The 26,429-nt window shown below is 46.1% G+C and overlaps 1 protein-coding gene and 1 long non-coding RNA gene across 5 annotated transcripts in view; one reads left to right on the forward strand and one right to left on the reverse strand.

Moving 5' to 3' along the window:
- Positions 1 to 26,429, forward strand: part of HDAC7 (histone deacetylase 7) — a 186,704-nt gene that overhangs the window by 25,628 nt on the left and 134,647 nt on the right. The window lies entirely within an intron of this gene.
- Positions 19,107 to 24,116, reverse strand: LOC309336249. The gene is made up of 2 exons (XR_014153933.1): positions 23,333 to 24,116; positions 19,107 to 19,482 (listed from the first exon to the last, which is right to left on the reverse strand). It is a non-coding gene; the product is annotated as an uncharacterized lncRNA (long non-coding RNA).

The raw sequence follows: 26,429 nt of genomic DNA on the forward strand, positions 1-26,429 counted from the left end.
CCAGGGGTGTGGGTTGTTCAGGGCTCATGGTATGTTAGCAGGGGGCTCTTATTGCAAAACCAACTTGTAGATTGAACGTCATGGTAACAGCCCAGCTGCTCAGAATGGGCTTTGGCTGTCGAATGCCTCCCTCATGGGATGGGTGGAAACCTTCTTTCTCAGCGTGTTTCGGCCTAGGTTAGACAGAGTTTAGGAAACAAGCAGTTAGGAACAACCCTCTTCTTCTCCTTCTGCTTAGATGCTCATGAAAGTGCTCCCCTCTTACACAACAAATCTGAAAAGGTGCTAACTTGTGTGGCCTGCCCCATCTGGAAACTGGGCTGCTATCTCTCTTTCAGACCTTGTATCAAGAGTGGGAACAGTTTTTCCAAAAGGTGGCAAGCTGATCTCAAAAGGTCCAGTCAAATAACAATAAACTGGAAGAAGTGGACTCTCCTTCCTTGGAGGTTTTAAAGCAGAGGCTGAATGGCCATCTGTCATGGATGCTTCAGCTGAGATTCCTGCATTTCAGGGGGCTGGACTAGATGACCCTTTGCTCCCTTCCAACTCTATGTAAACAGCCAATGCACACAATAGTGGTCCAACCCCTCTCACTTTGTTGTGCTTCCTGCATTCATGTACAAGATCGGTGCAAACCACAGTCCAGTGCAGGCTTGCTTGAGAGTAAGTCTCACTGAAAGCAGTGGCATGTCTGGGTAAGCCTACAGGGGACCCCCTTGCAAGTTACCTGCATTAGGATCCAGAACAGTTTTGATGCATTTCAGTGGCCATTTGGAAAGAGATGTGCTTTTGGGACAGGGCACAGAATCACGACCCATTTCTAATGCATGCCAATGGTTATTTGGAAATACACAGCATTCTTACGTTGTTTCAGAAGGACTTGATGCATTCCAATGGTTGTTCTCTGTCATTTCTTTTAGTTGCATTCTCCCCCCCGCCACCAACCCTCTTTTGCAGCATAAGATGATAAACTGAAGGTTCATTTCAGCAGCAAGCTCATAATTGAATGAGCTGCATATGACACACAGATTGCAACATCATAAAACAAATAATAACTGGCATATTTTATAGCATGTTTTCATTCATTGTCAGGTTAAAATAAGCCAGGTTTTTAAAAATAAATTATGCAGCATTCTTGAAAGTTTATTGCAAACACACACATACACCCCCCCCATGCTCAGTTCCTTAGCATCCCTTCCCTCCCCACTCCCAACCTACCTTAAGCCAAATATCTCTGGTTGCAGGATACTAGCTTAAAGAAAGAAAAAAAGGTAGAATAAAGGGCTGATAACTGGCAAGGATGCCATGATAGGGAGGGTGGGTGACTATCATGTCTACTCTACTTTTTGTACCCGTAGAGCAAATGTGGAGAACCTCAGAGCCCAAATGTGGCCTTCCAGTGGATGGAAATAGTGGGAAAGCAGTTTGGGGTTAAATGTTAGGAGAATGGTAAGAGTTGCTTGATGGGGAAACAAATTGCCTTGAGAGGTGGTGGAATCCCCATCACCATTTAAGCAAGAGGTTGTACTAGATGCCCCCCCCCATCTCTTCCAGCTCTATTCTGTGGTTCTCTTAAAAAACCAATCTAAAGAAGAGGGTGCCTATTGGCTTTCTGCATGAGTTACTGTACTGGGTGGGTCTCCTTTTAATCTGGCATATAGCCAGAACAGTGACTCATGCAGAAAGTGGGTTCCTGTGAGGGCAGGTAAAGACTCTAAAGGAAATCCTTTCTGGTGCAATTTATAAATCCAGTGATTTCATTTTTTTATTTTTTTTAAAAAAGAGGGATGTATTTTGGGTATCAGCAGTCTGAGAAGTGCTGAGATATGGCACATGCAATATATCATCATCATCATCATCACCATCATTATTAACTGCCCTTCACCATCAGGTCCCAGGGGTGGGTTGCAACAATTTGTATAGATTTCCAAGTGCATATATTTTGGAGGCAGCAGCCACTCCACCCCTGCTCCCCACCAGATCTGCTGCAGTGCTGCTCTAGTTGTTATTTGCCCTTGTGAGCAGAAACCATTGCCAGCCGTAGCTGAGAAACTGGCAAACTCCCAACAGAGCAGAGAGCGGATCAGCCTGCTTGTACTCTCTAGCACAAGGCGCACCATGGCGTGGGCGTTCGAGGGTTAAAAATAGACACCAGATTTTTTTTTCAGTTAGCAAATGTGGAGGAGGGAAAACAGAGGGCTCTTTATCAGACCCAGTGCTTCCCCTGAGAGATTCCGTAATTAGTCAGATCAGAGGAGTGAACATAGCTGTGTGTGTACGTGTTGTGTTTCAATTTTAGGACAGCGATGCGACAGATGTTTCATTGTGTGCTGGACAAAAATTTCAGGGGCAGGAAGCAGAACTTCACTGGGGTGGGTGGAAGTAAGTTCACGCTATTTCAGGATCCAGCATGTCTTATAAAACATTCTCCACACCTATTCTTACCATCCACATTCAGAGAAAGAATACAGTACCATCATGAGTGCAGAGTGTTTTAATGGCTAAAGGCAACTCATGCTGTTTGTGTACAATCCTAACATTTGCAGAATGGTATCAGGGAGATGTGGCTTTGTAATGTAGGAATGTGGATGGGTCAAGGCAGGATGTTGCAGAAGAAGAATGTTGATGCGGCTTATGAGCTTCTCAGAGATATCCAGGAATGGATGGATCAGTCTGTTTCTCGCACATGTCAGTTTTGTATCTGCCTGTCCCATCCCATTTCCACATTAATCTGTTAAAAACAATAAGAACATCTGTGTGTTCTCTCAAAATGCCAATTAAATAGATATATTATTTCAATGCATGCACTTTTTATTCTAATTTACTTTTTCAAAAAAATACTATTTTTTTAGCTGAAAACCATATCACAAAATCTGGAGAATTGCAGCATCTGAAGGATGCTGAATATCTTGCCAGCTGCCAGTGCTTTAAACTACCAGAGGCAGGTATTGTTGTTGTTATATTTAATTATGAATCACCTTTCATACAAATGTCAAGGTCATGGAAGTCATAGAATTGTGGAGCTGGAAGGCACCCTGAGGGTCACCTGGTCCAGCCCCTTTGCAGTACAGGACTCTCAACACACGAGTCCCCATTCAACTGGAAAAGTGATTTGCAACCACCAAATAAAAGCAACTAATAACTAGTTTCAAAACAATTTTTAAAAATTGGGTTCAGAAGATTACAAATAAACACCACCACAGATATCTATAAATGGAAAAGGGGGGTCGGGAAAACATGGTCTTAAGAATGCATGGCTGTGGAACCCTCATGGGAGCTATAATCGTGTTTCCATATGTGAAGCCAAAATGGTTTTTAAATAAATGGTCAGATCAGTATATCCAGATTGGTGCTGAAACATTTAGCTCCAAATTCCAGATGTATCTGCTGGCAAACCATCTGACAGTATTCACCCTCCGGCCTGTCAAAAACCCTGAGCAGCAACCGTTGCCTGGACTTGTTCTTTGCTTTCTCTCTCTCTCTGCTGCTGCAAGAGGCTTCCTGATTGACTCAACATGCCCCACCGAAACGACTCAGCTCTATGTTTGTTCGCAACAACTGAATGGGGCTGTTAGTAATTAAAGCATATGGGCTTCCCAGAAAGTGGCTTAGACCGGATATCCTTCATCAAAATACCCTAGGCATCACTACCTAAAAATAACTCCAGCAGAACAGAAACTAAATAAACAAGAATGAGAAGAGAAGAGGAGGCCGGGAGCCAAGCAGCAAGAACTGGCTTCCTGGGACAAGGGTGCGGCTCGCAGGGTGCCACTGCTGACCCTGAAGAGAAGAAGGTTAAAATGGAGCGCAGAAAGGCTTTGAAATGTTGGTTCTAGGATGGCTGAGTGGCACCATTTGGCTTCAGGCACCATCATCTCTTAGGCGGGCACCTCTTTGAGGAGTCTTGCAGTGTTTCCAAGGACCCCCCAAGATTCCCTTAAACTGGGGTGGGGAACCTGGTGCCCTCCAGATGTTGTTGGACTCCAGCTCCCATCAGCCCCCTAGACAAAATGGCCAATGGTCTGGGATGATGGGAGCTGTAGTCATCAAATCATAGAGTTGGACGAGACCATGAGGGTCATCTAGTCCATTCCCCTGCAATGCAGGAATCTTTTGCGAGTATGATTTCCCCCCAGTATTTATAAAACTTTATAAAAATTGTTTTGAAAACCAGTATAATGAAATGTAATGCTGCTCTTTGAACTGAGGGTGGGGAGCCTCTGGTCCTCCAAGTTTTGCTGGACTCCAGCTCCCATCAGGCCCCACCAACATGGGCAATGGCCAGGCACGATGGGCGTTGCAGTCCAGCAATATCTGGAGGGCCAAGGATCCCTATCCTTGCAGCACAGGGAAAACTTTTGACGGCTCAGCTTACACCTTCAGGAGTGAGGTGAGCAGCAGAACTTCTCACTTCCGTACAAGTAGAGCTATGGAAGGTCCAGATGATATCCTCTTGCAGTTGGCCATCCCAGATACCTTTTGGTCATTTTGTTAGTTTGGCTTATGCCTCTGTGTGCTTCAATAGTTTAGCAGTTTAGGTTGCAGCACATGACAACAGGGAAGGTGCTGTTCAATTTTATTTACTCCACTTGGTGCAGAATGTCTGAGCATGTGCAGGACACCTGATAGTACCGAGACACCCAAGCCTTCCGTGGTGCCATTAGCTTAATTAACCTACGAGCAGCCATGATAGAGACTGGCCTCAGCATGCTTTGTGGACCCGTCTTAAGAGATCAGTCATGGATGCTACAATAGGTAAGAGACCTGTAGGGAAAGAGAGAGGTTCTAATGGAAGGGGCCAGTGCTTTTTTTCTAAAAATATGTTTAGAGGTACTCTCATTTTCCTGCTCATATTGAAATACTGCCCCTCAATGAGGCCAAACTTCAATTCACAAAATGTTTAGGGGTATGCGCACCTTCATCCCCCCAGGAAAAAAGCTCTGGAAGGGGCCATGAGATTAACAGGCTGGAGGAGATTTGGGGAAAGAATGCATGGTCCTCAGCTTATTTCCCCTTCTTTCTGCAGAACATTGGGGGAGTTAAACAGACACACATAGGAATATAGTCAGGAGTGATTCATACTTTTGCTTTTTGCTCTCTGTCCTTTACTTGGGCTATGGTGTGTGAGAGAGAAGGGTGAGTGAAAGGACCCCTCTGCTTGAGCTTTAGAAGACTGTGGTGTTCTAGATGGAATTATTATTTTAGGCAATAAAAATAAAAATCAACACTGAAATGTTGTAAATTTTCCATATTAAAGTATGGAAGATAAATGTGTTGGCAGCTCTCTCTCTCTTTTAATTGTCTTTGCCTTGATAGTTCCCTTTTTGCACATTACATTTGTAAGGTGTATACATAAAGCTTTTAAAAACAACACTAGCAGACCACTAAAGATGTAAGGCGTAGGAGAATAAGCAGTGCAGGTTCATCCATCAGAGACAAGGTAGTAGCTGTGGCTCCCCAGTGAGTACAGTCCAAGCAAACCAGTGTGTCTGGTGTGCTGTCATGTGGGAACAGCCTGTGCCATGCAGCAGTTTAGCCAGCAACATTTTCCAGATCTGTGTGAAGATAAGCATCACTTGCTTAATTTCTGCAGGCCAGTTTGCTGTTAAAGGCACAGCAGCGCGGTCAATGCATATGGGCAACCTTAGGAATTATAGTTGGGATGGAGTAGAAATTTTTTCCCTAGTGATGGCTAGCAGAGGAAAGACTGTAGCTCATTGGTAGAGCACCTGCTTTGCATGCAGAAGGTCCCAAGTTCAGGTCCTGGCATCTCCAGGTTGGTCTCCGAAAGACCCTATATGAAACCCAGCAGAATTGCTACCAATCATTGTAGATCGCGATCCTCAAATGTTGTTGGACTACGGCACCCATCAGTCTTGTCCATTGGCTTTGGTGGCTGAGGCTGATGGGATTTTGAGTCCAACAGCGCCAGGATGGCCACAGATTCTCCATCCCTGGTGCAGACAGTACTGAACTAGATCTACTTGCTGACTATGATCATCAACCAGCGCAACCAAGGCAGTTTCAGGCCCATGATGAGGCCTGAAGGGATCCAAATGGTCTGCTTCTTCCAGGTGTGCCTGGAGTTGTTCAGCAACCATTTGCCTTGCAAGGTTTTAGCCTGTCAGAGGAGCTGTGATTGGAAAGTGAAGGACACAAGCTTTAAACAAACAGACAAACATTGACAGGTAATCCAGAGGGCAAACAAGGAGGCTGTCAGCAGTAAGGCTGGGTGCTTCTGTCATTCTGAAACCAGCCTTGGAAATTATAGTGGCTCTCACACAATGCAGAATGCAGACCACAAGAGAGAACAAGATGAGATATAGACAGGGAGGGAAGGCCCCCTCAGATGGAGGGATGTACAGAATGCAGAGCAGACATTTGAAACATCCTATGCTGCTGACACGCACATGGGCAACAGCCACAGAAATAGCACTAGGCTTCTGTTTCTTGGTTCCCCTGAATTGCTCTTTAACCAGTGCTGTCAGGCTTGACATTTTGGCTGCAGAGTTATCAGCCAGTTTTCCTGTTACTATCCTATGCTCCAGTGTCTACCGAGAACACTGCCAGCTCCCTCAGCCTATAGAGCGGGATGAGTGCGCAACCCCAGAGTTGTCCATGACTGGACTTACTGGTCAGGGGTCCCTTTACCTTTTAAAGACACCTGCTTTTGGGGGAAAAGTGATAATAAACCTAGACAGCATATCAAAAAGCAGAGACATTACCTTGTCGACAAAGATCTGTTTAGTTAAAGCTATGGTTTTCCCAGTAGTGATGTATGGAAGAGAGAGCTGGACCACAAAGAAGGCTGGTCGCCAGAGAATTGATGCTTTTGAATTGTGGTGCTGGAGGAGACTCTTGAGAGTCCAATGGACTGCAAGAAGATCAAATCTATCCATTCTGAAGGAAATCAACCCTGAGTGCTCACTGGAAGGACAGATCCTGAAGCTGAGGCTCCAATACTTTGGCCACCTCATGAGAAGAGAAGACTCCCTGGAAAAAACCTTTGAGGTTGGGTAAGATTGGGGGCACAAGGAGAAGGGGACAGCAGAGGACGAGATGGTTGGACAGTGTTATAGAAGCGACCAACATGAGTTTGACCAAACTGCGGGAGGCAGTGGAAGACAGGAGTGCCTGGTGTGCTCTGGTCCATGGGGTCATGAAGAGTCAGACACAACTAAACAACTCAACAACAACAACAAAGCAGAGGTGTCTTTTTTCTCCTGGTTTTTTTTTTAAGAATCCAAATTCGTGTGGCACACCTTCAACATAGTGTTCCCAGGGTGTCTCACAAGAAATATAAAATACAATATGGCATAAACAAAATGTACCTGCAGATCAAACCCTGCTCCCAGGGTACCTATGATTCTATGATGCCTGTCTCTTTAAAAACCCACTTGGCACAATGGTCTAGCATCCCCAATGCATAGGAGGCTATCTGTCCCATTGTAAGCAACCTCCATGCACACAAACTGAAATTCTACCTGATAGTTCCACCAGGATTATACTGTAAATCTCTCACCTTTTCCTTTCACCTTTGTCGGTTGCTGAAAGATGTCAGTAGATTCTTTCTCTCTCCATATATCATTGGGGGGGGGGGGGCAGCGGCTATTGGCATTCCCTCCAGATCCTGTTGGACTCCAACCCTAATTAGCCACAGCCAAAGCATGAAATTCACACTTCTTAGAATTTTGTTACTCAGTCTTCCAACCCAAATGTTGTGTATGCAAACATACATATTAAGGGGAAAGGATGCATTGGGGGAATGTTGTACTTTCCAAAATATGAGATGAACCACAATGCAGCTATCCTTTGAAATTCACACTTCTCCAAATTTTGCCATGCAGCTCTCCAACTTGATAATGAGTGCAAAAAAGCAGTATTGAGGACTTTTTATGGTAGGTGGAGGTGTTGCAAAATGACACAGAAGAGTGAATGGAATTCCACAATGGAAAGGGGAGCTCAAGGGCTGCATCCCCGTGATGGGCAGAGCCAAGGGGCCAAACATGGGCTACTGCACACATTCACTCATCTTGCTCAGTTCACCATCCAGCCAAGCAAGAGCCCTGATTACAGTTCAAAGACACATCCAAGTCAGGCAAGAACATTTGCAGTCCAAAGCAAGACCAGTGAGGAGGGTGGATTGGGAGTGTTTCAAGGGCCAGATAGAGGGACCCAAAGGGCCACATTTGGCCCCTGGTCCTGAAGTTTCCCACCCCTGATTTAGCTACAGAGCTTCATTTTGACCTATTAAGTATGATTACAGATGACATGGGACAATTAGGATTTTAAAATGCGTAGCCCCATTTTTGCTTGTGAATTATGTGGCCAGATATAGGCTGTGTCTAAACTGATTCTTATTGCTCTGACCACAAAATGTTGTTGTGCTGCTTTCCCCTATATGCTCTGCACAATCACCCATCCAGAAACTGAATATTGTCGAGGGTGTTTAAGAGGCAGCTATTCTATTTTTTAGAATCATAGAATCATAGAATCATAGAGCTGGAAGAGACCACAAGGGCCATTGAGTCCAACCCCCCCCCCCATTTGCCCTCCTCCAGTCTGCCGGGACTTCGCCAGTTCTCCAGGAATTCTCAAAGATGACTGCCAGTGGTTCTGAGATCACATCTGCCAGTTCTTTTAATACTCTTGGATGCAGTTCATCTGGCCCTGGAGACTTGAATACATCTAAACTAGCCAAGTATTCTTGTACTATCTCCTTAGTTATTCTGGGCTGTGTTTCCTCTGCTGAATCATTTGCTCCAAATTCTTCAGGTCGGGCATTGTTTTCTTTATCGGAGAAGACTGAAGCAAAGAAGGCATTGAGGAGTTCAGCCCTTTCTGTGTCCCCTGTTTGCATTTCACCATCTTCTCCTCTGAGTGACCCCACTGTTTCTTTGTTCTTCCTTTTGCTACGAACATACCCATAAAAGCCTTTTTTGTTGCTTTTAACCTCTCTAGCAAGCCTGAGTTCATTCTGTGCTTTAGCTTTTCTGACTTTGTGTCTACACGTGCTGGCTATTTGTTTGAATTCCTCTTTGGTGGTTTCCCCCCTTTTCCATTTTTTGTACACATCTTTTTTTAATCTTAACTCAGTTAAAAGTTCTTTAGATAGCCACCCTGGCTTCTTTAGGCACCTTCCATGTTTCCGTCTCATTGGTATTGCCTGAAGTTGTGCTTTTACTATCTCCCTCTTAACAAACTCTCAGCCATCGTGAACTCCCTTTCCTTTTAGTATTACTGTCCATGGGATCTCACCCAGCACTTCCCTAAGTTTTATGAAGTCGGCTTTCCTAAAGTCAAGAAATTGAGTCCTAGTATGCTTGGCTGCTCCTTTCCGCTGTATAGTAAACTTCAGAAGATCATGATCACTTTACTAAAGAGATCTTTTACTAAAGAGATGTCCGCTATAGTTTCTCCTTCTATCAATGCCCTAGCTTTGGATAGTTGCAGTGATGGCTTTGGTTGGCTGGCACTGTGGCCAAAATATCACGAGACAGGGAGCTATACTACCTTCCATTTTAGCAGCTAGAAAGACGTGGTGCATATTGGCTCATTGGTTCAGGAACTTAGAGGAGTGTGGAACAGGGAATGAGAAGGCTTTATACAACCTAAACATTTGAAAATTGCTTTAAAATCTATACTGGAGGTTCCGTAGAGCTGAAATTGATTTAGCAAAAGTTATTACTTTGAGCATATTGGACTCCACATTGTTTGTATAGAAATATAATATAATATACATAATTTATTATTTATTCCCCACCCATCTGGCTGTGTTTCCCGGATGGATGCTCTGAATGTCTTGTAGAGGCATCCGGTGAGGGCTTGTCCAGGGATATGTTCCTTATGTCCTGAAGTTGTAACTCGCATCAGTTTTGTACTGGTGAAGTTCGGCTCTGAGGCCAGGGCATGTGCGTGATGTCAGGAGGCCACCCACACTGGGCGCCCATAAACTGGGGCCCAAGTCGGCTCCCCTGCCTCCCACCCTGCTGCCTCAGCTTCTGCCTCGGAATCTGGACTTCTCTCTGCCACGGAGTCTCCTAGCTCATTAAGCCCTGTTAACCCCTTGGCACCTGACACTCCCTTTTCCCAGTCTCCTCCCTCTGACCACTCATCGCTGCCCCACCCCCACTTCCCAGGTTCTGAGCCTTCTTCCCTTGGGGGTTCCCCAGCTGGTTCCTCCCACTATTCCTCTGTGTCCAGCCAGTCCATGGGAGCTAGTATCTACCCCCAATAAATCACACCTATCTATCTTCTATTCAAACAAGCAAAAGTCATTATCAAAATTCAGGGACACATTCTGGCCAGGCAGAAACACCCAAGGAGGGTGTGAAGCAAGTCCCATCTGGGATGTGGCTTTGGAAGAGGTTGTGTGGCTGTGGAGGGTATACAGCCTGGGGACAGCACCCAGGGCCAGCTTGAGAGGCCACATTTGGCCCCTAAGCCAGAGCTTCCCTACCCCTGGAATACAGGATGGAGCAGGCCAAGTCAAGTCTTGTTTACGGCAGTCCTAAGCTAGGCACACGCAGCCCATTATGTGCAGCAGTGAGCAAGACTGGAACAAACTTGAGCTGCTGCCCCCACTGCTTGCTGGAATTTTTGCTACTTTTCCTTTTTTGTTATTTTATTGCCTGGTTGCCAGACAGAATTGGACTCTCAACATGTTTGGCAGCTACATGGCTCACAACCAATGAAATGATCCGCATCTCTCAGAAAGTGGACTTGTGTCAGTCCCACCCTCTGCCTGAGACAGCTGGCCGTACCGCTCTGATAGCTTTTCATTTGGCAGGTTTTTGGTTGATCTGCTTTTCCTTGTCAGAAAGGTGGGAGGATGGAGTGGGGCTGTTGAGACAGGCAGGAAATGTGTTCAGGTGTCTGACTTTCCAAAAGCTGAACAAGTGGGGCCTCAGGTCCAATTTGGAGGCTCTCTTGGCATTCAGAGGGGTGCCTTTTAATGTGTGGGTGCTGAGCGGGGAGTGAAAGTCACAAGTAGTAATAATAAGTTGTGTAACTTTTTTCAGGGATTTTTCAAAAAACTGGACCCTAGACCTCGAGACCTCAAATACTGACCCTGGGTGTGTCGGGCGGGGGGGGGGGGCAGAGAGAGAAGCATATGCAGATCCAGCTATTGCATTTGCTGCTGCGTCGCATGAGCTACAAGAGACATTTCCATCTGTGGTGTCTTGAGTACCAAACAGTACTCTGGAAACACTGCAGGACAAGATGGGTGGTAGACACAGACCTGGGAATCCGAGTCTCGGTGGGAGAGGGGTGTGTGACTTGCAGTGGGGGGGGGGTCACAATTTTCCCCGCTTGTACATTGAAGCCCTCACCATCCCTCACTGCCTTCCCCTTGAAAGTGACAACCATTCCAAGAGCAAAGTGGCTGGGAGGGAGGAGTTGATGGAAGGTGGCGGGAATGTATGAAGGGGGAGGATTAAGCACCCCCCACCAGCAACTTCTCACTCCCCTCATAGAATCATAGAATCATAGAATCATAGAGTTGGAAGAGACCACAAGGGCCATCGAGTCCAACCCCCTGCCAAGCAGGAAACACCATCAGAGTACTCCTGACATATGGTCGTCAAGCCTCTGCTTAAAGACCTCCAAAGAAGGAGACTCCACCACACTCCTTGGCAGCAAATTCCACTGTCGAACAGCTCTCACTGTCAGGAAGTTCTTCCTAATGTTTAGGTGGAATCTTTTTTCTTGTAGTTTGGAACCATTGCTCCGTGTCCGCTTCTCTGGAGCAGCAGAAAACAACCTTTCTCCCTCCTCTATGTGACATCCTTTTATATATTTGAACATGGCTATCATATCACCCCTTAACCTCCTCTTCTCCAGGCTAAACATGCCCAGCTCCCTTAGCCGTTCCTCATAAGGCATCGTTTCCAGGCCTTTGACCATTTTGGTTGCCCTCCTCTGGACACGTTCCAGTTTGTCAGTGTCCTTCTTGAACTGTGGTGCCCAGAACTGGACACAGTACTCCAGGTGAGGTCTGACCAGAGCAGAATACAGTGGCACTATTACTTCCCTTGATCTAGATGCTATACTCCTATTGATGCAGCCCAGAATTGCATTGGCTTTTTTAGCTGCCGCATCACACTGTTGGCCCATGTCAAGTTTGTGGTCAACCAAGACTCCTAGATCCTTTTCACATGTACTGCTCTCAAGCCAGGTGTCACCCATCTTGTATTTGTGCCTCTCATTTTTTTTGCCCAAGTGCAATACTTTACATTTCTCCCTGTTAAAATATATCTTGTTTGTTTGGGCCCAGTTCTCTAATCTGTCAAGGTCGTTTTGAAGTGTGATCCTGTCCTCTGGGGTGTTAGCCACCCCTCCCAGTTTGGTGTCATCTGCAAATTTGATCAGGATGCCCTTGAGTCCATCATCCAAGTCGTTGATAAAGATGTTGAATAAGACCGGGCTCAAGACAGAACCCTGTGGCACCCCACTAGTCACTCTTCTCCAGGATGAAGAGGAACCATTGATGAGCACCCTTTGGGTTCGGTCAGTCAGCCAATTACAAATCCACTGAGTGGTAGCATAGTCAAGTCTGCATTTTACCAGCTTCTTTACGAGAATATCATGGGGCACCTTGTCAAATGCCTTGCTGAAATCAAGGTAGACTACATCCACTGCGTTCCCTTCATCTACCAGGCTTGTAATTCTGTCAAAAAACGAGATCAGGTTAGTCTGACATGACTTATTTTTCAGAAATCCATGCTGACTATTGGTGATCACAGTATTCCTTTCTAGGTGCTCACAGACTGTTTGCTTAATGATCTGCTCCAGAATCTTCCCTGGTATTGATGTCAGACTGACTGGGCGGTAATTATTTGGGTCCTCTCTTTTCCCCTTTTTGAAAATAGGGACAACATTTGCCCTCCTCCAGTCTGCCGGGACTTCATCACTTTGCAGCCATTTGTCCTGAGCCCAGTGTACTGTATTTCCACTTCCAGCAGGAGGTGCTCTCCTTCCATAACTGGCACCACACAAAGCCAGCATGGTGGAAATTGTTTTATAGAATTGTAGAGTTGGAAGGGGTCCCAAGGGCCATCTAGTCCAACCCCTGTGATGCAGGCATCTCAATACATGGTTTCCCATCCAATTTGAAACCATACCTAGCCCTGCTTAGCTTTGCAAATTTGCTAGCAGTTTTCTTGCTACGCCACTGATGAGACTGTTGTCTCAAATTGGTGGCCGGTGGGGGGTGGAGGCTGCTGTGAAAGCATTTTACGCTGAGATCTCATAAAGAATCTCAACAGTGCCTGTCTTATCCATGGTGAAACAGCTTGAACTCGGCACTTCAGATTCCAAAAGTGGATAGTGCTTTCTTCCTGCTAATACCTCTTGTGTCATTTCTAAAGAAGGGTGCTTTAATTTGAAGAAGGAGGGTGTGGGGGTGCATCATTTTAACTTTGGGCTTCTGTGCTGCCCCAGACTCTCAAGCTCCGATCTCACTTCTTGAAGGCATTTTCCTTCTCCTCTCTGCTGTCTCAGCCACAGGGAAGTTCAGTATCAGAAGATTGGAAGTGAAATGTTTCTCACTCCCCCATCTGCAAAGGGAGATAGACACCATGCTGCCGGTGGGGGTGGGAATTGTTGTGGGCAACGCAAGAGGGCAACACAATATGTGTGTGTGAACTTGAAGTGGGGGCATGTCTAGCAACTGCAATATGCTACTTATATTTATGAGATGCTTCGTAAAAATAAATCCCCTGGGCAGTGTACAAATAAAAAGAGAACAAACATGGAACCATAATGCAGTGAAACAACAGTAAGGCTAAGAGGCAACTGGAATAAAAACCCAAGCACCATAAAACACTGTATGCAGCCCAGAACTAAACCAGGAGTAGGTGGTGGACCAGCTGTATTAGCCACGACAGCTGCTTGGCTCAGTGAGGAGATCATCTGCTTTGCATGCAGAAAGTCCTGGATTCAGTCCCCAGCATCTCCAGGTTGGGTTGGGAATGCCCTCAGTCTGAAACCCTGGAAAGCCGCTGCCAGTCAGTGTAGACAATACTGAGCGTGAGGGTCCTACTTGGCACAAGGATCTGGGAACTCCACCTGACCTGATTTGGATGAGTCTTGAGTCAAATCAAGTAATTAATTAAGATGAAGGGCTTGTGGCATTCCCATGGACTCTTTGCTGCCCATGACCTGTTGCAAATGCTGAGCTAGTGGCTTGCTCAGCACCCAAGTCCCCTTCTGCGGGCATTGTTGTTGTTGTTTAGTCGTTTAGTCGTGTCCGACTCTTCGTGACCTCCTGGACCAGAGCACGCCAAGCACTCCTGTCTTCCACTGCCTCCTGCACTTTGGCCAAACTCATGCTGGTAGCTTCGAGAACACTGTCCCACCATCTCGTTCTCTGCCGTCCCCTTCTCCTTGTGCCCTCCATCTTTCCCAGCATCAGGGTCTTTTCCAGGGAGTCTTCTCTTCTCACGAGGTGGCCAAAGTATTGGAGCCTCAGCTTCACAATCTGTCCTTCCAGTGAGCACTCAGGGCTGATTTCCTTCAGAATGGAGAGGTTTGATCTTCTTGCAGTCCATGGGACTCTCAAGAGTCTCCTCCAGCACCATAATTCAAAAGCAGCAATTCTTCGGCAATCAGCCTTCTTTATGGTCTGTGGGCATACTGATCCTTTTAAAGTCTACCAGTTTTATACTGGTTTCACTGTTATGGCTTCACACTACAGAATCCCAGAAAGTGCAGTTTTCCGGGGTGGGGGGGTCGTAGCTCAGTGGTAGAGCAGCTGCCTTGCATGCAGATGGTCCCAAGTTCTCTGCCTGCCGTCTCAAGGTAGGACTGGGAGAGAAACAGGCCTGAAACTGCAGAGAGCCTCGGCAAGTCCGTGTAGATAGTAGATGGGTTGGTGGCCTTCCTATATTCCAAAATCCACTCAAATCACACCATGTGACGTTTTCCACAGCAGAAACTGTGGAAGCTCAGGATCGGTGACCTGGGTCTGCACTAAGAAACAGCCAAGATGGTCTCTGGCCTCTTCAGCTGCCTCTGCTTTTGTAGCTGGAGTCAGTCAGGGCCCCTCCCTCCCAGGGAAAGGCTCATGGGGGGTCAGGAGAACCCCTGTGGGGGGAGGAAGGGGATCATTCATGCACCATAGTGTGACGTTGAATTCCCCTCACTGAATCATTTCCCCACACCTGCTACGTGATCTTTTTATCCAAAGATGTCAAGGATTGTACTTGAGAGCTCTGGTCTCTTCAACTTTGCGTACAAGCCAAGTGTTGAATAAATGCTATAACGTCTTTTAATCTTGCAGAGCTTAGCCATCCAAGTGGGTGGATTTATTGATTTATTTTCTTGCGGCCCATGGAGTAAGCCTTGACTTTTCACATTGTACCCAGTCGATCACTGCTTCGTGGCAAAGATTGTGCAATTCCACGTAGTCCTTTAAATTCCTTTCTGGGATATTTTCAATGTTACCTCAGTGAAACATTATGTGAAAGTGCAAGATCAGTTTATATAAAGCGAGCAAAAACTTTGGCGAGAAGTGACTACTCAGGAGCTGGTGCTCCTCGTCAGTTCTTGGAAGAAATCTTTTGGAGGAGACTGAAGTGTTGGTAGTTGCTTTGGCTCCTCCAAATGAAAGATGCAGACCAGATTAAATATCCACATATTTATTGGATGAAGTGTTTGCTTCCAAGGTCATGGACATGTTGAGCTGTTCTTCTGCAGTTCTTGAGCTGTTTAACTCACTTTGTGCGGCAGAAGGGATACAGAGCTGTGGGAGATAGAAAGGGTGGAAGAGCTCTGATGGGCTTATAGGTTGGGATGCAGCCAACCTGTCAGAGTTTGTATCAGGGCCAGCCCTACTATTAGACAAGAGTGAGATGACTGCAACAGACGGCTGGTTTGGAGTTCCAAGAAAGGGCAGCAAGTTGTTATTTGGCCATCATCATCACAATATTATCTTTTCCAATGTGTGAGATGGATGTTGTTGTTTTGGACACTTAACACAACCTGGGCATGACAGTGCTGGTTTTACACCTGTTGTGTGTCCTCAGTATCTGGCAGTCAGGGATATACAAACTTTGGATGTGGAAATTCCACTTGGCTCTCATAGCTGATAGTTATTGATAGACCTCCCCTCCTCCACAGATTTGTGAAATAAATCTTTTTAAAGATAACTAACTATGTCATTTCTCAAAAGTGAGTGGAATGGGTCTTACTCTTAGGTAATTGTGTGGAATTACAACCTTATCCCGTGGTTGTCTCCAGATCTTGTGTCAGTGAGTTCCATATGTTTGTATGTGTGTGCTTGTGAAAAAAATACTTCCTCCTGTCAATTTTCATTGGATGGGCCTAAAGAGAACCGCATGCTATACTGCTAAGGGTGTCACATTGCCTGGGGAGATCCACGTTCAAATCCCTGTTCAGTGGTGAATGTTGGTCAATAACACTAAGCCAGCTATAGCATTGCTGTGCAGAGGAAGTTGGAGAGAAGGACTGTATATACAGTGGTACCTCGGGTTACATATGCTTCAGGTTACATACGCTTCAGGTTACAGACTCCGCCAACCCAGAAATAGTACCTTGGGTTAAGAACTTTGTTTCAGGATGAGAACAGAAATCGTGTGGTGGCGCCTCAGCAGCGGGAGGCCCCATTAGCTAAAGTGGTACCTCAGGTTAAGAACAGTTTCAGGTTCAGAACGGACCTCCAGAATGAATTAAGTTCTTAACCCGAGGTACCACTGTACTGCCTTGAGCTCCTCAGAGGAAAAGACAGAGGTGCAATAAAATAAATAAATATACTGGGGAGGGGGTGCCTGCCTCTCTTTATACCATTCATAATTTTATATGAATTATACATGCTCCCCTTAGGCTTCAATGCTGTGCACACTAACCTTTGAATAAGTCCCATTGAAATCAATGGGTCTTACTTCTGAGTAGAACGACCATCTATCAGGGATGGGGTAGCAGCAGATTCCCTGTATTGACAGGGCGTCGGACTGAATGACCTTTTAGGTCTTCTCTAACTCAGTGATTGTATTATTTTCCCCTTAAACAAAGGAACCCCACATGCCTTTGCTTTGTTTCATGTGACAGCTCGTCCAAGACCTTGAAGTATTCCTCCTATAGCATCTGATTAAAGTTTCAGGCTGGTTCACATATAGAGCCGCCATGTGAAAGGATGACTTTCAAGTGTGAATGAGCCATTGCAGATGGAAAACCACAGAGGCATCGTTGGCATCACCCCATGCCAACCTCAAGCAAACCCTTTTTCAGCTCAATCACTTTACACCTTCAGCTGTCAGTCACCATCAAGGATTGAGTAATCTGGTGACTGTGAAGCATCTCCCTCTTTCATTTCTCGCTCTCCCTGCTGCCCCCAGAAGCTGGAGAACCTCCTAATAGGGTCAGTTTCCTTATGCACAAATAGCGCTGAAAACATGCTGAAATTATTTGTCATATCTGTTCATTTACTTTTTACTTTTTATTTACTTAGAAATATTCAAGCTGAGAAGCAGGCAGCAGGCAGGCACTGTCAATCTTTGATGTATTTATGCAATTATTTATTTCATAAAACATATATACCACTTGATCATAGAAAACCTCAAAGCAGTTTACAAACAGAATAAAGCAGCAATATTATTAGTAAAAAAAACAAAACTCTTTTTTTTGGGGGGGGGTGAATGAGGATCCAACAATAAACTAAAACCATATTGGCATTCTAAATATCTGGGTAGGCTTGGCAAAACAAAAATGCTTTTAGCAAAGACTGCAAAGAGTACATTGAAGGCACCCGCCCAGCTGATGTCAATACTACCAGTTCCCCTTGAAACCCTCTTCCTCTGGCCTCCTTTCTTACCAGCCAGGCACACATCTCTGTCTCTTAAAAACTCCCTGTCCCCTTCAGCTCTGCCCCCAAGCAGGTGGAGGGGTCTCTCTCTCTGTGTGTGGTGCAGTCTCCAGCAGCCACCAGGGGCCAGGCATCAATGGTAACTGACAAAGCACACGTGGGACCTGCAACAAAATGTGGCAGCATGGGGCGCTTCTATTCATTGTTCCAGCCAGCCAGCTGACTCCATTCCACCCCCCACCCACCCTATTCTTTATTTCCACACATGCAAACCCCAATATCATCCAACGCTGTCTGTCCTCACTGGGCTGTTGGCGATGTGTGTGTTCCTTTCCGCAGTTCTATCCCTCAAAAGATTTTTTTTCCACTTGGGACTCCTGCAAGCTTGGGCGTAGCCAGGAATTTTGTTAGGGGGGCAGAACCTCAGCTAGCTATGTCTTTTTACTGATTTGGGGGTGGGGCAGCAGCCCCTCCCGCCCCCCCTGACTGCGCCCGTGCCTGCAAGTCTGCTGGTGCTTCTTGTGCTGGGTGGTGGTGCATGAGCAAGTGGCAACTTTCAGCATACCCTACTCTCCCCTTTCATAGATGAATTTGCTTGAAATGTGGCGGGGTAGAGGAGCCCTGTGGGGGCTAATGTAAGCCCCCTTCCCCACAACTACTTATTTTTAGACATCCTGATTTATGGGTAACCATTTCAGACCAACTATATTATTGATTTTGATTTTGAAACAACAACAATAATATTGTTATATGTTTGCATCCTGCCTTGTTATTTTCAAAGGAAATACATAATTTCCAGTTGACATCTGCAAACTCATCTGATTCAGCACAGAGCCTTCTGCTGAGTCGCTGGGTATTCTGCGAAGGAAGCAGCGCCCAGCGGCTCACAGCAGAAAGCGAACATGACTGAGGGGTCACAGAGCGAGTCAGTTTTTTCCCCTTACGCAGAGGAAAGAAGAATACTTTCTGTCTCAGAAACCGTAGAAGAAAACCACTGAATATATTTTTTAAAGTACAAGCTTGAATGTGTGGTTAATAAAATTCATTTTTATTCATAATGTATTAGGCTGTTTTTTGCTACTTTGAAGTGCATTTTGAAGTCTTCTCCACCGTTCAGAAGACGTCATTGACAGAGTATTACTATTCCCATTCTCTTTTTTTCATTATTACTTTAAATAGCAGTAAATGTGCTAGAGCTCCACCCTTTACATATCTCATTTCTGTATTAAATAGTTTCATGTGAACTACATTGTAGAGAAGCCATTCGAAATCCACTCCTTAGTCCGGCAAGCCAATCTTTATTTCAAGGTTTTATTCTGCAAGGTTTGAACTTGTCAAGTGTTATCTTGTGTTGTGTGTCCTACCTGCTGATGCAGCGCTACGTTTCAGGGATGAGGGACCTGTGACCTTCCAGGTTTTTCTGGACTAGAACTCGTGCCGCACTGGGTGATGCTGGTCAGGGCAGACAGGAATCCAATGACTGGACGGCCACAGGTTCTCTCCCTGCTCTTTTGGAACAGAGTTAGTATTAAAGTGGTGCTTCCATTCGGCCCTTGTTATTCAAAGAGGAGAAAGGGTTCTCTCTCAGGCAATATTTGCTGGCTGTTGATGATAGCAGATGAAAACCAGTGTCCAGTGAGGTCCAGTGCTTTATTTTTCTGCAGAAAAAAAATCTGTTTTGTGAGTTCATTAGTAGCACTGAATCGATGCCAACTGCAAATAACTAGGCAAGCTTGATGCCACCTACAGTTGTTAGGCAAGCTTTTGGCTTTGTTGTCTACATGCAAGTAAAATAGTCAGCTAAAGTAGATCACTCTCTAAGGCAGGTATCCAGAACCTGAAGCCTGTTTGGGACTACAACTCCCATCATCCTTGACCATTGGCCAGGGCTGCCAGGAGTTGGAGCCCGGCAACCTTTATATATAAATTCAGTAAATAATACAGTGGTACCTCGGGTTACATATGCTTCAGGTTACATACGCTTCAGGTTACATGCGCTTCAGGTTACACACTCTGCTAACCCAGAAATAGTGCATCAGGGTAAGAACTTTGCTTCAGGATGAGAACAGAAATCGTGCAGCGGCAGCACGGTGGCAGCAGGAGGCCCCATTAGCTAAAGTGGTGCTTCAGGTTAAGAACAGTTTCAGGTTAAGAACGGACCTCCAGAACGAATTAAGTACTTAACCTGAGGTACCACTGTACTACTATGCCCTTTTATAATGTGTGTTTTTTTGGGGAGTTATTGGGTTGTTTTTATTTTTATTCTGTATTTTGTGGTTTTATATCTTGATTTTATTCTGTTAACCACCTTAAGACCCCTGGCTACCTTATCCCTAACTTGCACAGGAAACTTTTCTTCAATTCAAAATTTTCAGTGTCAGTGGTTTGTCTCGCCTAAAACTATATTAGAAGGCACTTTGATTCAAAGCCTAGTTTTGTCAGTCTGTCAAAGCTGCTGAAAGATTTCTGGTGAGAGAGGATTGTCTTTTTCTTTTGCCTTGTGGGCGGAAGAGGTTGCTTCAGGGCTAGACTTTCCTGTGTGCTTGACTCCATACCCCTGCAGTCCTTGCTCAGGATGTTATTGTTGTTGGCATACGTTTGCATTGAGAGTGCGCCTCCAGAGGTGAAGTGTGGCCTTCAATTTCCATCCCACCAATTAATTAGAGTGGGGATCATAAGGGCTAGTGACTTAATCTACATATGAACGTTATTATGGTTTGCCTTCTTGAAAACACAGAATTGAAGAGTTGGAAGGGACCATGAGGGTCGTCTCGTCCAACCCCCTGCAAGACAGGAATCTCAGCTAGATCAAACATGTTACCTTAAATTTAAAGCATGGTTGATGCCAACCCACACCTCTTGTTTGCATATTGTGGCAGTGCCTCGTTTAGGGGTGGGGAGCCTCTGTCCCTCCAAATGCCATTGGACTCCAATTCCCATCATCCTCAGCCAGCGTGGCTTAATAGTCAGGGATGATGGGAGCTGTAGTTCAGCACCAATTGGAGGGCCACCAGTTCCCCACTCTTGGTCTAGTCAAAGCAGCACCTATCTGCGCCCAAAAACGGCAGCCAGTGAAGCAGGAGAGGACTGCAGTGACATCACATTGCACAGCTGCTGCACTGACATGTTTTTGGGGCCAACAGAGTTTGCTTGTGCTGTGTCAGTCATGACGGAGGCAGCACAGAGTTTGGCCTTTAGTTTTGGCAAGTAAAGCTAAGAAATGGTTAAAGGGGTTGAAAACGTTTAGATATTGAGCAGAGCTTACGAGAATGCAAATAACAGCTTAAAGGATTTTGTATAAATGTTTTTGATAGCTACATTTTTACAGCTTGTGTATTTTCATTTATCTGTTTTGGTTATTTTTAAGTATCTGGCAAGGGGAAGAGGGAGCCCATAAAGTGTAGCGAATAATCCGTTGCTGGACTGGTGCCAAGGAAGCTGGTGAGCCTCTCAGACTCAAAACTCACAGCTTAATTGGCAGGCAAATTTTAAGTTGCAATTAAAGCTTTAGCTGATTCATCTACCAATTAAACGGATCCAAAGTTTGTAACACTAGAAAAACAGATGGATGTTTAGCCAAAGATTACATGCTTAAAGTAGGGCAATAGGGATCATAGCCAAGTCTTGGCTTTCCCCCCAGATTACAAATATTATAAATTCATAAACGAGGCTCATAAATTGCAGTGTTTTCTCCATGACCATCTAACACATCGTCCTGAAATTTCAGAAAATGTCTCAATATCTAACCAGCTATTCATTGCTCTAAGGTGCCAACAAGCCAGTGCTGATGGGCTCCTGGATTCTGGGCTTCAGAATGTTTCTGTCATTTTTACTTTATTGTTACATTGCTCTGTTTATTCAGTTCCCAGGAGACAGGCGCTGTCAAGCCCTCTTGGCAGAGGCTGGAGAAACAAATGATTTGAGAGATGTGAAATAAGTGAATGAAAGATAAGATATTGAAATTGTTTGATGTGTTTTAAATTGTTTTTGTTTTGTCTTGTTCTGTCAGTTTAATGTGTTTGTGTTAGGTAGTTGTAATGGTTCTAGGGGTTGCTCGTGCGTAAGTCGTCGCCACACCAGCCTGAGTTACCTGGGTGAACCCGATTCTGTCCGGACAGCCACTCACCTGTCGCTGTCTCAATCGCTGGCAGAATCCGTCAGTGGGCGTTTCTTGAACTTCTTCCAGCAAAGAAGCTCTTTGACGCCTAATCTCCGCCTACTCTCCCTGCGCGGAAGCCTTCTGCGCAGGGAGGGTGTGGGCAGCGGAGGACCCGTGCTCTCCCCACTGGTCTCCGGCGAGGAGTCATGGAGCCACCTCGCCGATTCCCCCATCTGCCCCCCTTCTCCACTGGTGCTATGCTGATTTCCCTCCCCAATAGCTGGGCTGCTTCTCTCCCTCCTGGGACGCTCTCCGTAATCCCTCTGGAGCCCTCCCTCTCCCTCTGGCTCCGATGGCAGTTCCCTGACAGTAGTGTTTTTGTATTGTATTGTATTTTTTTTTCTTTTTGTTGTTTGTAGTGTTTAAATTGTTGGAAAGTTAATAAATATTATTTTTAAAAAAGAAAGAAATGCCATTTGCACAGATGTGATAAATATGCTACCTGTAGGGCAGGGGTTGCCAATGTGGTTTTTCTCCAGATGTTGGTGGAGTCCAACTCTCCTCACCCCTCACCGTTGGCCATGCTGGCTGAGGCTGATGGGAGGGGTAGCCTGGCAGCATATGGAGACCAAGGTTGGGAAAGGCAGCTATAGAGTATCTCACCATGCCAAAATAGAAATTTCTTTTTGACGATAGGACTCTGTGGTATTTTTATAGTTTCCTGCTTCTGCAGATTTAAGCTGTGTTTCTATTTTTATTATTGGAATGACTAGTGGTTAAACAATACAATTGTCATTAGAATCTAGCAGGGCATTGAGGAAGTTGCGTAGCAGCCTCCTTCAGAGGTGTTCCTGCATCAGGCCAGCCTTGAAAGAGGCTGGTAAATGGATGCAATGCCAGTCATAGGTAGGACCATGTCAAGAGCGAGCCAGCAGTAAATCACACCCTGAAAGTTAGAGTTAACTCCTTATTAGAAAAAAACATGATCAACAGAGGAGTGCCACAGGCCTATTGAGCACAGCAACTCATCTCTGGCAGGTCTTGCCCCCATGAGGCAGTTGCAGAGACTCCCCACAGCTGTCTTCATCAGCCAGACTCATCTCTACCTCTTGGCCTCCCTCCTCTCCTCCTTCAGCTCCTGCCTCTGATCCTGGGCTTCTCTCTGCCAAGCCTAACCCAGCTCACTAAGCCCTGTTACCTCTTCAGCTTCTGACACCTCCTCCCCTGGTTGTTCCCCAGCTGCTTCCTCCCACCATTTCTCTGCATCCAGCCAGTCCTTACATCCTATCCGTTTGAAGAGATCCGACAGATTGTGGCGGAAACAGTTTGCATCCTTAAGTCTGCTCCGAAAGGTATGGCCTTGGGAGGGGGGGCAGTGATAAAAGTACCATAGCTGTAACCATTTCTACCTGTATAACTTCATCAACAATGCCAAGTAGCCTTTTTCTCCAAGCAGATTTGCTGCTGTTTGTTTCCCCTCTTTTCCGTGGTTGAAGCATCTTTGTTGCTGTTTTTCTTGTAAGGGCTTGTTCCTATTTTGCATAAAGAATCTATCGTAGGGAAATGTAAATAGATACACTGCACAGCAAAGGCAGAAAAGGGACTGATCCTGGCCACAGAAGATCATGTAAGCAACCGCTGCATCATGTAGCAACCATTATGACGTCACAGTCTCCTGCTGTTAAGTCATCGGGCATAGTTGTAAAGATACAACTGGGGAGCCCAATTTAAAGCAAACAGCCCATACATTTCCTGATATGTTGCTGTTTTTTGTGTAACCAATTGGATTTGGTTTGTCAGGGATGGGGAACCTTATTCAGTCTGAGGGCCATATTGCCTTGTGGACAACCTTGGAGGGGCCGCATGCCAGTGAAAGACGAAGCTAGAGGCAAAAATGGGTGGAGCAACAGGTGCGACTCCAAACTTTGCACCATAATCTACGTTCCACCCACGCAAAAGCCGGAGGTTTCTATGCACACCCCTTTCCACCCAGGCAAGCAAGAGGCATCAAGAGGAACACCTCCTGCACTCGTCACCTCACTGTGTGGGGCAGATACTTTCATCCTCTTTTGATGCAGCAGCTAAATCAAAGAAACAATCCAAAATCACCAATGGGAGGGTGTAAGAGGGTGCTTTCCAGTGCTGCTGAAAATGGTCAACAAAGCATGCACACCATGCACCCACCTGGGCTTCGGTCTCATCTGACCCCAGAGACAGGGCCGGCTGAGTAGGTTTTGCAGCTTGAGGCAAAACTGAGAATGCCTCCTCCCCCCCCCCGTTGCCCCCTTCTCCTCCACAGCCCCCCTCCAGCTCCGCAGCTGCTGCTGCCTGACACAACTGAAGGTGGCCGGGGAATAAATGGATGCCAGAGAAGAGTGGGTGGTATTGTGTGGCAGGCAGCGACAGCAGCAGAGAAGGCCAACAAGTGCAAGGGGGGGGGGCGGATCTGCCACCTCTCCCAGCTGTCCAGAGTTTGCTGCCTGAGGCAACCGCCTCACCATACTTCATGGTTGGGCCATCCCTGCCCAGAAATAACCTACTAATGAAAAATCATTGGCATTTTCATGGGTGTGGCCACCACAGGTTTTGCTGGCCCTGACCTGGAGTGTGGCTGAAACAGAGGTGAGTGTCCCAGTCCAAGGGCCTGGGAGCTCCTGGGGTGGGAGTGCATTGAAGGCACCGGGAGTTCAGATGAGAGGGACGGGGTTAGGTTGCCCCGCATTTCTTTCCAGTTATGGGGCGTGTTTTTCACTTAATTTGGCAGGTCCACCTGCAGCTCTCCTTGGTTCTGCCCCTTATATGTTTGTGTTTTCTATACTGGGAGAGGTCCACAGCCATCGCAATCCCTGAGAAGCAGAGGATGCGTTGGAAATCCAGCATTTGCCTTGCATGCCTTTCCACCAACATTTCATATCATACATGTCAGGACTCGTCAAGGTGCTCCTGAATGAACCTCTATTTAAATTTCCCATGACCAGGAAGTGGGACAAATGCATCTGAGAAAGCAGAGGACGCATTGGAAAATCAATCCACCTCTCCTCTCCTCATCCTTTCTTACCACCCCTTCTTTTGGCTCTGCCAGGTTATGCCTGAGAAGTTATTTATCACATTCCCCGCCCCCAATTTTCCTCCAAGGAGTTTCAGGCATGACATAAAACTTTAAGCTGTTTTACTCTCACAAAAACCTTATGAGACAGAAGAAGCTGAGGGCCCACCCGGTCACTCATGCATTACCTCAAAGTCCCCCTTTCCCCAAGTTCCTGTACAAGTTTTGAGGGGATAAATGAAGAAGAAGAAGAAGAAGAAGAAGAAGAAGAAGAAGAAGAAGAAGAAGAAGAAGAAACCAATTGCAGAATTTTATCTGCAAATGTGTGTAGTCTGTGCTTTAATTTAGCACCTGGTTTGGCCTTCACTATGAGTATAGAGGTAATTTTAGATTTCAGGACATGAAGGGTATGTGATGACTTTTTTTGTGTCATTTTCTAGATTCACTCATCAAGTTAAGGATGGTTAGCAGCACTTGGAAGAAGGCTGTTATGCTGCCTAGGTCCATGTTTCAGTAAACCAATTAGCCTAGAAGGGCTCAGGAAGCTGGTCAGTGGTCAAGGCAGTTGCAGACCCCTCAGCAGCAGCCAGTTTGTTTCACTTGTACGCTGCCCTTCCCTAGCTGGCTAACGGTGGCATTCCAATTGCTCATTCTTAGACTGGTTTAGACGCAAGTGATTTTTTGCATCCTGCTTCTGCTCTGTTGCTGTTTGCCAGAATTTGTGGTTTTATAATCACATTTTCCTATTTTCAAGGAGGGGGGGAATCGGGGGGAAAAGAGAATATTTTAAAAAAACTGCATCCTGTTGCCGTGGGAAGGAGCTGCTTGAGTACCAGGGGAAAAGGTGACAGCAACAGACGTGTCTGGAGGCTGGTGCCAAAAGCATCAGCGCCAAAGGCCAAAAAATAAACCTGATGTCCTTTCCTTGCCTTCTCTCTTTCGCATGGGCACACAGTGCCCACTTGGAACAACGGCTTTTAAAGCAAGCATTTACACTGGCCTTCTCCAATCTGGTGCCATGCAGATGTCGCCGGACTACAACCCCCATCATCCCTAACTGGCTGGAACTGATGGGAGTTGTAGTGCAGCATCCAGAGCAGGAGGAGCTGATGTGGTGCTTTTCGGGGTGCCCTGCAGAGATGTCAGCTCCAGCCAGCATGGCCAGTGGCAAGAGATGGTGTCGTCCAGCAAAATCTGGGGTCACCACATTGGCTGACTCTGATCCAGAGGATGCCAGGATGGAGACGGTTGATTTATAGAGGGATGGGGACAACCAGATCCTCCCGCTTCCTACACCCCCTGCCCTACTCTCTCCATAATGGGATTGGAGTTCAGCCTGTCTGGTTGGGGTGTGACCCACGGCCAAGGGCCATGAGGAAACTGGGGCAGCAGCACCAGGCATTGGATCTCCAGTTCCATCATGCTTCACCTCAGCTGTGACAGGAAAGGCTTGTGCAAAC

Source organism: Podarcis erhardii (assembly GCF_964252035.2).
Source record: "Podarcis erhardii genome assembly, chromosome: 2".
Lineage (NCBI taxonomy): Eukaryota > Metazoa > Chordata > Lepidosauria > Squamata > Lacertidae > Podarcis > Podarcis erhardii.